Source organism: Ambystoma mexicanum, chromosome 2q, assembly GCF_040938575.1.
Source record: "Ambystoma mexicanum isolate Mex_15411 chromosome 2q, UKY_AmexF1_1, whole genome shotgun sequence".
Lineage (NCBI taxonomy): Eukaryota > Metazoa > Chordata > Amphibia > Caudata > Ambystomatidae > Ambystoma > Ambystoma mexicanum.
Genome location: NC_090924.1, coordinates 1,364,766,436 through 1,364,779,450, shown reverse-complemented (window position 1 = coordinate 1,364,779,450; position 13,015 = coordinate 1,364,766,436).

The window sequence follows — 13,015 nt, the reverse complement described above, 5'->3', positions numbered from 1 at the left end:
GGCACAATCATTCCGTGGGGATGGTGTTTCCCAGCAGGCAAAAAACAATAGAAAGACACTGGGGAAACTTTTAACGGCCCTGAGATTCGTCCCCAATTACAAGTTTACGACAGCTTCCAAACTAGGAATCTCCTTGCCTCGATGCTGAACCCCTTAAGGAGAACAAGAAAGCATTCCCTTATACATCTACAAGAAATAGAACAATATCACCATGCAGACTGAATCAATAAATTACAAAACTTTATTATATCAATGTATAAAAACAGATTTGAAACAATTTAAAAAGACAAAGTGCAGAAATCTTCCGCCATAAAAAGAGATTCTTTCTTTTTATCTCACAAAGAGAAATAAGACATACAAACAGTAAAAATGCACTCATACCCTTTCTAACTAAAACAGAGTTAGACCCCATGTGAAATCTGTCGGATACAAAAACTGGAGAACTCCCAACTTGCGGGTTGCTCGCCTAATACATATAATATCCTTATTAGGCGAATCCTTGTGTATACGACCCCAAGGTTCTAATTAAATCAATGATTCATTCGAAAGTGCTGTGATATTATACACCACCCAAAACACCCAACATGTTTCGTTCCAACAGTATAGAAAAATATAAGACCTTCTTCAGGGGAAACTCGACAATCAGGTCTTCACACCTTTGCACACTTCTCACAATCGTATTCTTCTCGAACCTTAAGGGAAACAGCATGAAAAAACAGCCATCAATTAAGCTGTCAACTACTTGAACAGCCAAAACATGAAGGAGCAATAAGTGTCCTACTGTTAGCTCACCGTGACAGTATTTGTTGTTTGCAACTTCAACGGACAAGTAGGCACGTCTTCAATGTAGACTGCAATCTGTTAACAAAAACACGCCCATCAGTGTCGACCAAACCACTTAAGCTTTATACAAAAAAAATATATTTTTTAAAAAGATGTAACTAAATATGTTAACCACCTTGTGCACCAGCATCATCAACCAGTGCCTATGCTGATCATATTGTTCAGACATGCACGCACTCTACAATGCATGACATCTCAACTTGTTTAGACAATTATTAATCTCTAAAAGCATTGCTCCTAACTAAGAGAAAAGGATTACTCCCTCCGGTATAACGCAAAGCGTTTGAAAACGCTGCAACTACTCCTACGGCTCTTTACACAAATGTAAAAATCCTCATAGTTCTCCCTCTTCTCGACAGACACACAACAAGTTAAGGGTGGGAAACATCTGCTTACCCTTAAATTGGGGTTATCCGTTGTGCTGCATTAAACTGTTGTGGTCAGTCAACCTTCATTCGGCGTCACCAAAACCTTCGACTGCCGCTAGGCGTTCTTACTGCCAATGCACGCTCGAAGCAGGACAGCTTAATTCCATGAAGTACCTAAGCCATAGCGAGAGAACAGAGGACACCATTAATTCACCTTCTTGCCGCTTGTCGGCCCGTAGGTCCCCAACCCAAAAGAGCAAATTCACAATAAAGAAAGGAAGGCTGGGGAAACACCTGTATGGCACTTACTGCAACAGCATTGTAGTCCTTTCATCGCTTCCGCCTACGTTGTGGTTACGTGTCATGAGTCACCTGGTCCTGCGGTGTCTAAAACCGGAGTTGCTTTTAAAGGCAACCCGCTCCACAGCTGACTATGATTGCATCATCAGTGATGTTAACACTGCCATATCAGGCAATCGTGCTACACTCTCTTGTCGTGTCTATGAAAATGGGATCAAACGGCATGACAACCATTCAGACCCCCTAGACACTGACACGTAAGCGTTTGTAGCACCTTGGTGCTAAAACCAGTGATCTACGCATTTATCCCTGTCCTTTGATCGGGTTCTCATTGCCCTTGAGCCATGTGTTGGTTGTCTAAACTCGTGAGAGATTTTAAAACGACAAGGTGGGAAGCCCACATTCCGGACTGTCGATTTATACCAAACCATGCCAATCGACAGACTCGTTCAACCCTGTGACCTCTGATTTGCTCAGGAAAATCAACCATTGTTCTTTAGCCAGTAGTGTTTTAGTTACCAACTCACCATTATTAAATGGTGGAATACGTAGCAACACTGTCCACTTAAAATCATCCATTCCGTGGTCCATCATCAAAAAATGATTTACCAATGTAGCTGTGGACACCTTGTTCCTAACGCAGCTTCTATGTTCTGAGATCCTAACTTAAATTTTTCGTTTTGTCATGCCTATATATAATTTCTGGCACAGACACCAAATTGTGTAAACAACATTACTGGTGTTAAATTTGTAAACTCCTCTTGTGACCATGGTTTATCCAATCCTAGGTTGACTTGTGTGGTTCTAGTGGTTAGATTACAATTAGCACAGTGTCCACAGGGTGCTTGTCCTAACAATTTTGGAAGGCCCCACATTTCGGTGGCACTCCTCTGTTGCTGAATACCTCTGGAGATGTCATTCTTCGTGAGGAGATCTTTTAAATTAGGCCTTATGTTAAATGCACCTAACGGGGGTTCAAGTGGGCATTCGCCACCCGACACGATATGCCAGTTCTTCCTGATGATCTTAATAACTTGATTGGGTAGGGGAGTTTATGTACTAACAAAAACAATCCCTTTCTTATCTTCTGTACTGCCACAGTATTCTAAAAGTGCCTCACGGTTGTTATTCGTGGAACTTTTAAGTGCTCGTTGTACAATTTTTTTCAATACTGTCTAGCATTATATTTGGAACTTAGTGTCTTTGCTTCAGACAAAAAAATCTCTTTCGTCGAGCTATTCCGCTTAAGACTCAAAAATTGGCTGAAAGGGAGATTCTCCCTGGTGTGGCGTGGAAGCCAGCTATCAAACACCAAAAGAGAATTGCGGTCGGTCGGTTTGTGGAATGGTTTCACTTGAAGAATGTTCGAACTGGTGTCGACCCAAATTGTAATATCAAGGAAGTTGATTGCAGAGTTGCTCTGTGTGGAAGTGAACTTAAGATATCGATTTTGACAATTAATCCACTCCATAAATTCATTAAACAGAGCAGCTGATCCATCCCACATGATCAAAATATTGTCAACATAGCGCTGCCACAATCCCAATTTAGAAAAGTAAGGGTTTGTGGCGCTATAAATTACCTGCCGTTTGAAACTCTCAACAAACAAATTAGCTGCTGAGGGGGCCACGGACGACCCCATCACTGTACCGTGGGTCTGGTGGTATAGTTGGCCATTGAAACCAAAGTTAATTCCATCTCTGCACACCACAAGATGAAGCTATTGGGTGTCTTGGCCTCCGTCCTCTTGGTAAGTAATATTTCCTCTATCACCTGCAAGGTCTCTTGCTGAGATATACAAGTGTAGAGTGACACAATGTCAAGACTGACCAGCAATTGTTTGGTTGGATCAAACTGCATATCCTCCACCATATTGATGACCTCGGTGGTATCTTCTACGAAAGAATACATAGTACACACATACGGTTTCAAATATCAGTCTGCAAATTTAGACAATGGTTCAAGAAAAGCTCCTGTGCCCGAGACGATCGGGTGACCCGGTGGATTTACCAATGATTTATGAATTTTGGGGAGGATGTAGAACTTTGGTATTGTTGGATTTTTTACCACTAGATAATCCCTTTCTTGTTGACAAATCCATCCCCTTAACAAAGCCTTTTCCACTTAGGTTGTGATCAGACTAGATAATCTATTTGTCGGATCTTCTGTGATAGGTTGGTAAAACACTCTATCCTCCAGTTGGTAATGACATTTGTTATGTAGGATTGTCGATTCATCATTACTATGGCACCGCCTTTGTCCACTTTCCGTAGAATAACATCGGGGTTGGTAGCTAAATTCTTCACGGCTGCCTTCTCGGAATTATTCAAATTCTGGAATGGCGTTTCCGAGTTTGTGTTTCTAACTGATATAAATTATGCCAAATTCTCTTAGTAAACACTACCGCTTCAGGAGTGTAACTCCCGACCAGAGGATTGAAGGTGGATTTATTTCTAAATCCCCTCTCATTATTCTGATCATCATAAACATTATGGTTAAAAAATTGCTGCAGATGTATTTTACGCAATAATTGCTCGATTTCGACATGAGTTCTAAATTTGTCGTATTTGATGATTGGTACAAAACCAAAACCACTATTTATTAAAGCCACTTCTTCCATACTCGGAGAGTAAGTGGACAAATTAACTAATAGGGTCTGTTGCTGCGGAGCAGTCTCGGAGCCTCGTCCCAGTTGTCTGGACTTTGGCGCTGCTCTAAAAAAACCTTGTTGCTGTTGGGCAGGGGCATCGTCCAGATGCAGGGCCCCACCAGTGGGTCTGCTGCATGCTGTGTGGCACCAGCATGGTGCTACCAAGAAGCACACCGGAGTCAGTTCTTGTTCGACTGACGAGCCGGACCGACTCATAACTTTTATTGAGTTGGTCATATGGTTGAAACCATGTGACCATTACACAAGTCCTGGGAGCTACCCTACTCCCTGAGTGGGTGACAATCAAAACTCCTCCTTTTTCATAACGACCAAACAGCATGACGTCACACCACACTACAAACAATAACTCTAGGACTACCAGTTCAACTATTCTCCACATACATGGGAGCCCAGGTTACCCAGAGGGTGACAGTTAGGGTTGGTGGGTTACTGGTGACCCGTTGGAAGCTCTACCTGCAAACACACCCTTTCTTAACCTGGGTGAGTGGATCTTGCACCACTGACAAACACCATCACTCGCATCTGGCACCCCTCACTACCAAAACCCACAAACGCAGGAGCACAACTTCACATAATATTTTGGTTGGGCCATCTTAAGCATGTCTAGGGACAGTACAGAGTTCAAGCACTGGCAAGGCTGCACCTGGGGGCACCAGGGGTCACATCGGCCTAGTCCTCAGCTGGTGGGGCAAAGACCATGTCAGGATGCTGGTGGCACGATGACAGGCCAGCCCAATGTTCGGGCCCGGCAAAGCCAAACCTGGGGGTACCAGGGGCCACCTTGGCCTAGTCTCTAGATGGTAGCAGGAAGGTTGTGGCAGCATGATGGCCGGGTACTGGTGTTGGATGACGGGCCACTCTCTTAGCTTCCAAGACTATGGCAGCACCATGGCCGGATGCTGATGTCGGCCGACGGGCAACTCACGTCACTTCCCCCTCCACCCAAGTGCTGATGCAGGACACCGCTCCTGGCTTAGGGCGCAAAAGCACTCACAAGAGTTGCAACCCTCCTCCACTCCTTCTTCTTCCTCTTGGGGGTCCCCGCCACCAGGCTCTAAAATGGCGACCGCCCATTTGGCACAATGGTATGGGTCCTGCCCGTGTATGGCGAGCATGGGCAGCACCCCCCACTTCCTTCCACTGTGCATGTTCATGATGTTACTCCCACCTCGAGCCTGCTGCCAACACCCCTAATAGACAGGCACTCGGGCTGATGGGTGCCCAGGCCAGTGCTCTGTGGGCAGAGTACTGGATACAGGCCCTCTCCTCTGCCCATCCCGCTCCGTGGGCCGAAAGACACAGACGATTCCTGCTGTGGAGGCCCGGGTGGTGGTGGGCCACACCCCTTCTTACCAGGGTGATCTATTGTCCTCAGGGCCTGTCCTTAAGCCCCTGCACCGTGCCAACCAAATCATGTGCTCTCACCGCTGGGACAGGGCATGCACTCCACAGCCAGCGTGTTGCTTCAAAGGCACCGGCAGCGCATATGGCTCCTCCTATGAGGAGCACCGGCACCGCCACCGAGGCCGCAGCGTTGCTTCGTTAAACTGCCGCAGGCCCCGGTATTCTGAGGCCACGCCCCCTTTTTGCTTTCCCGAGGCCTTTGCAGTCCTCATTTTGTTTGTGTGTGCCCCGGTCCGGAGTCCTTTTTTCTTTTTTTTTCCTCTCCCCCTACAGGCGCGCAGTGGGCTGCAGCCCGTGTCCACCTCAGCTGCATCTCACCGCACCATCACTGCGGCAGTACCTGGATTTCCTTAGGCCATGCCCCTCTTTGTTGTTCTCGGGGCCGCCGCGGTCCTCGGTTTTCCTTTTCGTCCTCTCTTTCTTTTTCATCTGTAAGTGGGTGCGTTCATCAGATCGGGCACGCGAGGACCAGCTTCTCCTCCCTGCTTCCTCCCAGAGACCGCAGGGAGTTGCCAGCTGGCCTAAGCACCCCGCTCTCCTTGCCGCGGCCCACGTTCCCAGGCCACGCCCCTTCTTGTTGGGGCCACCTCCTCCCACGTTTCTTTGTTGCGGTCGCCTCCTCCTCCCACGTGGCCGATGCCGCCTTCCTCCTTGCGGGCACGAAGAAGCCCGTGCAAAACAAAACATGGGGTCCTGGCCCACAGGCAGCACCAGCAGCCGGCGCCACTTCTTCCTGGATTACACAACAGGCTTCCAGCAGCCCGCACGCTAACAAATGCAGGGCCCAGACCGCCCGCCCTTGTCGCCCTTGTTGTGGACCGCTCCCAGTTCTACGCAGTTCATACACCGCATGGACGACCCTGCATGGACGACCCTGCATGTTCAGGATCACCGGAGTAGGGACAACTGGGCTGGAGGCACCCAGCTCACTGCAGCCTGCGCTGGGGCCCCAGCTCTGGGGCAATCAGGCCAGGGTTGCACCAATAGCCGTAGTCACACGGCACAATCATTCCATGGGGACGGTTTTGCCCAGCAGGGGCACCGTACGGATGCAGGGGCCCGCCAGTGGGCCTGCTGCATGCGGTGTGGCACCAGCATGGTGCTACCAAGAAGCACACTGTAGTCAGTTCTTGTTCGACTGATGAACTGGTACTGGCTCGTCCCTTTTATTGAGTTGGTTACATGGTTACTACCATGTGACCATTTACACAAGTCCTGGGAGCTACCATGCTCCCAGGAGGGGGTGACATGCAACACTACCATCTGTAAACACAATACCAAGAGGTAAATTACGTTTATATGTGTCTTTCATCAGTTTTCACTGCCCTAATGCAACACAGTATGTATTTGTTAAATCTGCACTTCGGGAGCCGGGCTGGTGTGGTGTCACATCTTCGTTCTTCTAGCTGTAAGTTCAGATCAGGCGGTAAACCCGCCTAAAAGTACGTGGTCGGCTTAACTCCGACAAACAGTGAAAGGGGACAGTGGATCACTTGTCCCTTCAACATGAAACATAAGCATAGACATAGGACGTTACAGTATTAATTGCCCAGTCACTTGTTCCGGATGGTGGCCAGTCATAATGTCGAATGAAAAAAGTTGAATAAAAAAATGTCGGAAAAAAAAACGGCGAAATAAAATCCGAATGTGTTTTTTTATTTGTACGTTTTTTTGGCTTTAGCTAAAAAAAAGAAACAGGGGTGAAGGGGGGGAACCCCCATTAATTTTTTTTTTTTTTTTAAAAACAAATTTTTTTTTGACATTTTGGTATTCGACTTTTTTAAATTCGACTTATTGACTATAAATCCCTGATTAAGGGTAATTCAGATTATTAGAATCCTGTAAATCCAACATTCCCCTAATCACTCATTGGAGAATACTTTTTCAATCTTTGGTTATTTGTTTTGCAGTCTGCCACTGGTAGTGCATTTTCATGTGATTACATTTTATGCATTCAACACCAAGACATGCAAGGCCTCATGTTCCTGGTATGCTTATCATAAGAACCAGGAACATGGGGCATTTAATTCTGGCAGCACTTGGCAAGCTGCGGCTGCACACTGCATGTGATGGGAGCAAATGAACATGCGAAGCTGCAGCTTACATATGACGACTAGCTGGCATTTGAGGCTACACCTGGCACAAGGTGGCTGTACCTTGACAGATAAGGCTGTGCATTCCAGTGTAAAACCTTTTCACGCTGGTTGTAATTGTAATTGTTTATTTGTAAAGCACTTATACACAAGTGAAGTGCTTCAAAGCGCTTCAAGGCGGGAAGGGAAAAGGGGAATGCAGAGTGATTCTTAGGCCTTGCAGTTTCTGAATGATCTAGCAAAAAAGACTAGCAAACTAGGCCTGACGGCATTACTGCTAGTGTAAGTGCATGACAAGATGGGAAGCGAGAAAGGGGAGAGAGGGAGGGAGAGGGGCATACAATCCTTAAACACTGAGAGGACTCTGCTGCCTGAGAACGTTCTGACTCCAAATTAATTGTCAGTACAATATGAACCACCACAGCAACACTAATGATGACACATATAGGGTCTAAACCCGCACAATTGATTGGTGAGAGCATATACAAAATCCTGCTCTGTAGGCGATGCCAGGCTATGATTGGTTTTCACCTCTGCCATCTGGCAGCCTCCACGTGGGTCAGCCTCCACGTGGGTCAGCTGGGCTCATCTCTCCAGGGACTGCAGGTCAGGAGCTTCACATGTTGCTTGTTCCAAGGCTATGATTATGAGCTAATCCTCCTACTACATCATTATGGCCTGCACCTGGGAGGCTCGTGGACTGACATCAGGTGGAAGGGAAGAAAAACAATCATGCTGACCCTCACATTCTGTGCTCTCTCTCTATTGCACCCCTCGAACTCCAGGGTCTCCACCTTCGTTTTGATCTATAATTTATCCCACACTGTACCTCGTACTACAAAAGGTGTACATGGTAATGCATGTTTGAGTTCTTTATGACCACTGGGTTTATTGCAGGCGAGCTGGGGTAACTCACTTATCGGGGAATGCAGGGACTCTTGGACAGGGTCAGAGAGAGGCGCTGCACATCTGGTGGACTGGGTGGGGTTGGAGGTCTGCTGTGGTGTGGGCCTATTTGTGATGAATGGCCATGGCGAGGATCCTGGGGCTGTCGCACAGCACTTGCAGGGCGCATTCCTCATTGTGATACTAAATCATTTCAACAGTCAGGGGACAAGTGGAAGTTGCTGTGGGAATTAACAGTGCGGGTTCCTTTGTCCTCAACGTTTGGGCCTGTTCATGTTTCCCCCTCGGGCTTATGTTCACCGCTCAGCCATTTAAGGCTGCAGAAGTCTTCCATAGCTAAAAAATGGCATCTCTTTATATGCGTGCACAATGTTTAAGCATTATAATAATGGTGAAATTGCATCAGGGCAGAGTTGCTTTAACCCGGCCATTTCCCCCTTAGCATATTGCGCTATTCATGGGATTCGCCTTACTCTAAAGTCCCTAGGGGGGTGGGATACACTAATTTCCATCCCAGCATTCCCCCCTTTTGTTACTTCTACAGTAATGAACTCTCCTCCATATCTGCACTCGTTTTCCCTTCTCACAGCATCTTTGTAGGGGGGCATTCTACACACACACACATGCTCTACACACATGTCGTAAGGTTTCTCCTGCTTGTGCATACTCTTCAGGTGTACATGTCATGTAAATACAGCCCCAATCCCCACCCAAGTCTACGCATACCTTTTTATAATGTTCAGGGTCTGTGGTAGGGACAATGGTCGTGTGGTATAGTCAGTCTACTTCTCTCCCGTAGGGGATAGGGACCATGTGGTGAATGGGGTGGTCAGTTTGTACTTCTATCTCCTTTGTGCTACGCGGTACCTTTGGGGCAACAATTGAGACCATCATCATTGCGCTATTAGGCACTGTTTTAGCACAACACCAGAGACCCAACTAGCACGTGCAGAAGATGACCAAAACAAACACGGTGATGGGTACCAGCATCTTCACCGGTGTCCCAAACCAGGATGGAGCCCAACTAAAAGCAAGGAAAAACCAATCCTCCTCTTGTATGCCAGCTTCTTTCTTCATTTTGGCCTCTAGATCATGCACTGCAGCTATGACGTATGACAATGTCCCATTTTCAGCATCTTCAGACGGTACGAATGTGCAACATGAACTCCTGATCATTTTGCACAACTTACCTTCCATCAACATCAGCATGTCCAGGACATACCTCTTCTGCATCGTCATTAGTCTCAGGGCGCGCAACTCGACCCTTATGACATTGAATGCTTGTTCGGTGTCATTTGCGAATTGGATCGATTCCCAGCGTACAATTTGGAGCCATTTGGCATTGGCTCATGCTTGCACATTAGGTAGCATTAAGGGTGCAAATAATTTCTCTGCTGTTATGAACAGTTATATTCTGCCGGTATTTGTTTGGGTAACTCTGCTGAGTCTTTGGAGAGATAATTTGATGCTCACTTTTTCCTCTGCATACAGTTCTTTCTCTGGGAGATTGCGAAGGTCTGGTGGTGGCAGCGTGTTTTTTGCTGCGATCATCAGGGGCACTGTGTGTGCTTCGTCTGGCAGTGGCCCCCCTTTCAATTGTTCATCTGGGACTACTAACAGGGCTGAATGCAGCTTAGCAAGCGAACAATAGCCCCTCCAGGGAGGTGCAAGTAAGCTTGTTGGCCACACACACATTATTAGTCAATCAGTGCCGCTGTGCCCTTCTTTAGATCTAGAATCAACACTGTTCTGTTACATCATTCATTTGAGCCGACAAAGACTGTTCCTTCACTGAAAAAGCACAGTTCATAAGTCTTTTCTTGATGCACTTTTACTGGTTTCTCCATTGCTGCAATCCATGTCAGTTTTGTAATGTACTCTGTCCATGTTTGTGCGCACGTCTGTTCCACGAGGGCCACAGTCTTTTCTGGATACCCCAGGCGTCCTTCGGCTCGGCAAATGAGGGTTGTTTCCTGCCACTTGTTGATGATGTACTTTGCTCCTCGATCACCAAATAGGGTTGCTTTAGACAGTTGGTTTTCGTTAGACTGGTTTTGCAGTTCTGGGCGTCTGAATTGATAAGTTGTAAATCTATGTTGCATGCCTGAAAAGTGCCTTTAAGCCTACATAGCGCAAAATGAATCAGGCATTGTGTCTCAATAATTGGTACTTCTTGTGGTACTAGAACCTGGGTGCCCCTGATGCGTGGGGTTATTAACGAGGACACGTAGCAACTGCTATTAGTTATTCGACCTACTCGCTGCACTCATGTAGGAGTACCAACTGTTTGAGTGTTTTGGATGGCAGATATCTTCGACCACATCCAGGCCTAGGCCATGGTATGCGTCATATTAGGGTTTGCGCGTTTGTCATTTCATTATGTCATGGCACGATATCTAACGTCTTAGTCGTCTCTTCCTGTTTATTGCACTAAAAATGATAAAACAAACAAACAAACAAACTATTGTGGTGTTACAACTGCTATTTGTGCTACAAAAGAGGTTTTCAATAGTTGTAAGTGATATCTCAAACATTCTACTTGTGCATGCAGTAATACGGGTACTGGTGTTCGCTTGGGACGTAGTATACATATATAAAGTAGTGTTAGTTTGTTCAGTTACACAAAGGGCGTGCTTTTATTCACGCTCACATTCAGGTTTTTTGTTCAGGTTTGGCTCAGTTAAATTAAAGGATGTGCTCTCATTCATGCTTATATTCAGGCTTCTGTTCAGGTTCACCCTCCTCCTTCTTATACATGGCCTGCCCAGATAAAAGATGTCCCCCAGTATATTCCCAATGAAAACATAAGACCTGTAAACAAAATGGCCGTAAAATGTAGGCCACAATCATATAAATACATTCTAGTCGAACTAATAACATGTCTATCACTATTTGTTGCATTTTTCATCTTCTTTCCACCTGTAAACGGAACAAGAACGGGTTGGGTGAGGGGAAGGAAGAGAAGGAGGAGGAAGAAGAGAGAGAGGGAGAGAGAGATAGTTGTTTAGTTTCCAGAGCTTATGCTATTAGCAGCAATGCATGTTAACTCTCTTTTTTATATGCATGTATATAGTTAGCATTAAGCTAGACTGGTTGTGTTTATTTTTTAGGGTGCTGGTGTAGGATTCTGTGGGGCCCGGTGAATGTCTGAGAGGTGTATACAATAGTGGAGCCCTGTTACCTTTACATTGAGAGGGGTGGAAAACATGACCTCATAGTGCCCATGGAACCTGGGATTATTCAATTTTTTAAGGTGTTACACAATTTTGAAAGTCTGGTTTTGAGAAGGCCATTGATCCATTCCACCAAACCATTCACTTGGGGTGATAAATGGAACACATGCAGTGCTTAATGCCCAACAGAGCTGTGTTTGCTTAAAGTGTTAATTGAAAAAGTGAGCACCGTTGTCTGATCTCAGAACATCACACCCCCCCATTGGGGGAAAACGTCACATACGAGGAATTTAGCAGTACATTTGACATCTGGGTAGGCACATAGACCGGCCTCAACCCACCACGAGAACGGTCATTACCACCGCCATGAGGTATTGAGCTCCATTGCATCTATCGGCAATGTCTGCGTAGTCAATATGGAGCTCGCAAAACAGCTCGATGGTGCAGGGCAGAGAGCCTCACAGTGTGCGAAGTGTCATTCCTGTACTGAACACTTCGCAGGTGGTGCACTGCATGACCATCAGTGAGAGGTGTTCCTGTAGATTTGGTATAAACCAATCTTCCTGTATGTCAGCAGCAATGTGTTGTTTGGCGCTGTGAGAGGGGTAGTGCAACTGCTCAAATGCTGTCCCTAATAATTCCAGGTGCATCACTACCTTCCCAGTGCATTGTTGTCTTCATAAGAGGTCAGTGGGAGACTGCACACACCTGCGTTTAAGCCACATTTTTTGTTCTTCTTGCTGTGCCCTACACTGAAGCTCTATTATTTGTGTTAAGGGCAAGGCTGTGTATGGGTCTGTGTCTGAACTCGTCGTTGGTTGCGTTCCCAGTGAAATTTTATCTATGCTGCGCACTTGACAAACGCCACTACGAAGGGCTGTGCAAGGGCGGAAATTAGGCTATTGGGCAGAGCTGCATGTTGCACTGGTGATCCGTCTGCCCACCTGAAGCCCCTCCTTTTCCATCAGGAAAGATCTGCATGCATGCACCATTGTGGTGACGTAGGCAGAGTCTGAATAAATTGTGGCGCAACTCCCCTTTGAAGCCCCGGAGCGCCTCAATGAGTGCTATGAGATCTGAAGCCTCTGCTGAATAATGCTTTGGTAACCTTTTCATTACTAGTGTCTCATACTCACGCCCAGCATGTCTCTGCCCTGTGTCCTGATCGACTGTCACTGAACCATCTACAAAAAGTACTTTGCCCTCCTCTACGGCGCTATCTCTGGCTTTGGGGATATCATCCTCCTCTCCGCCATA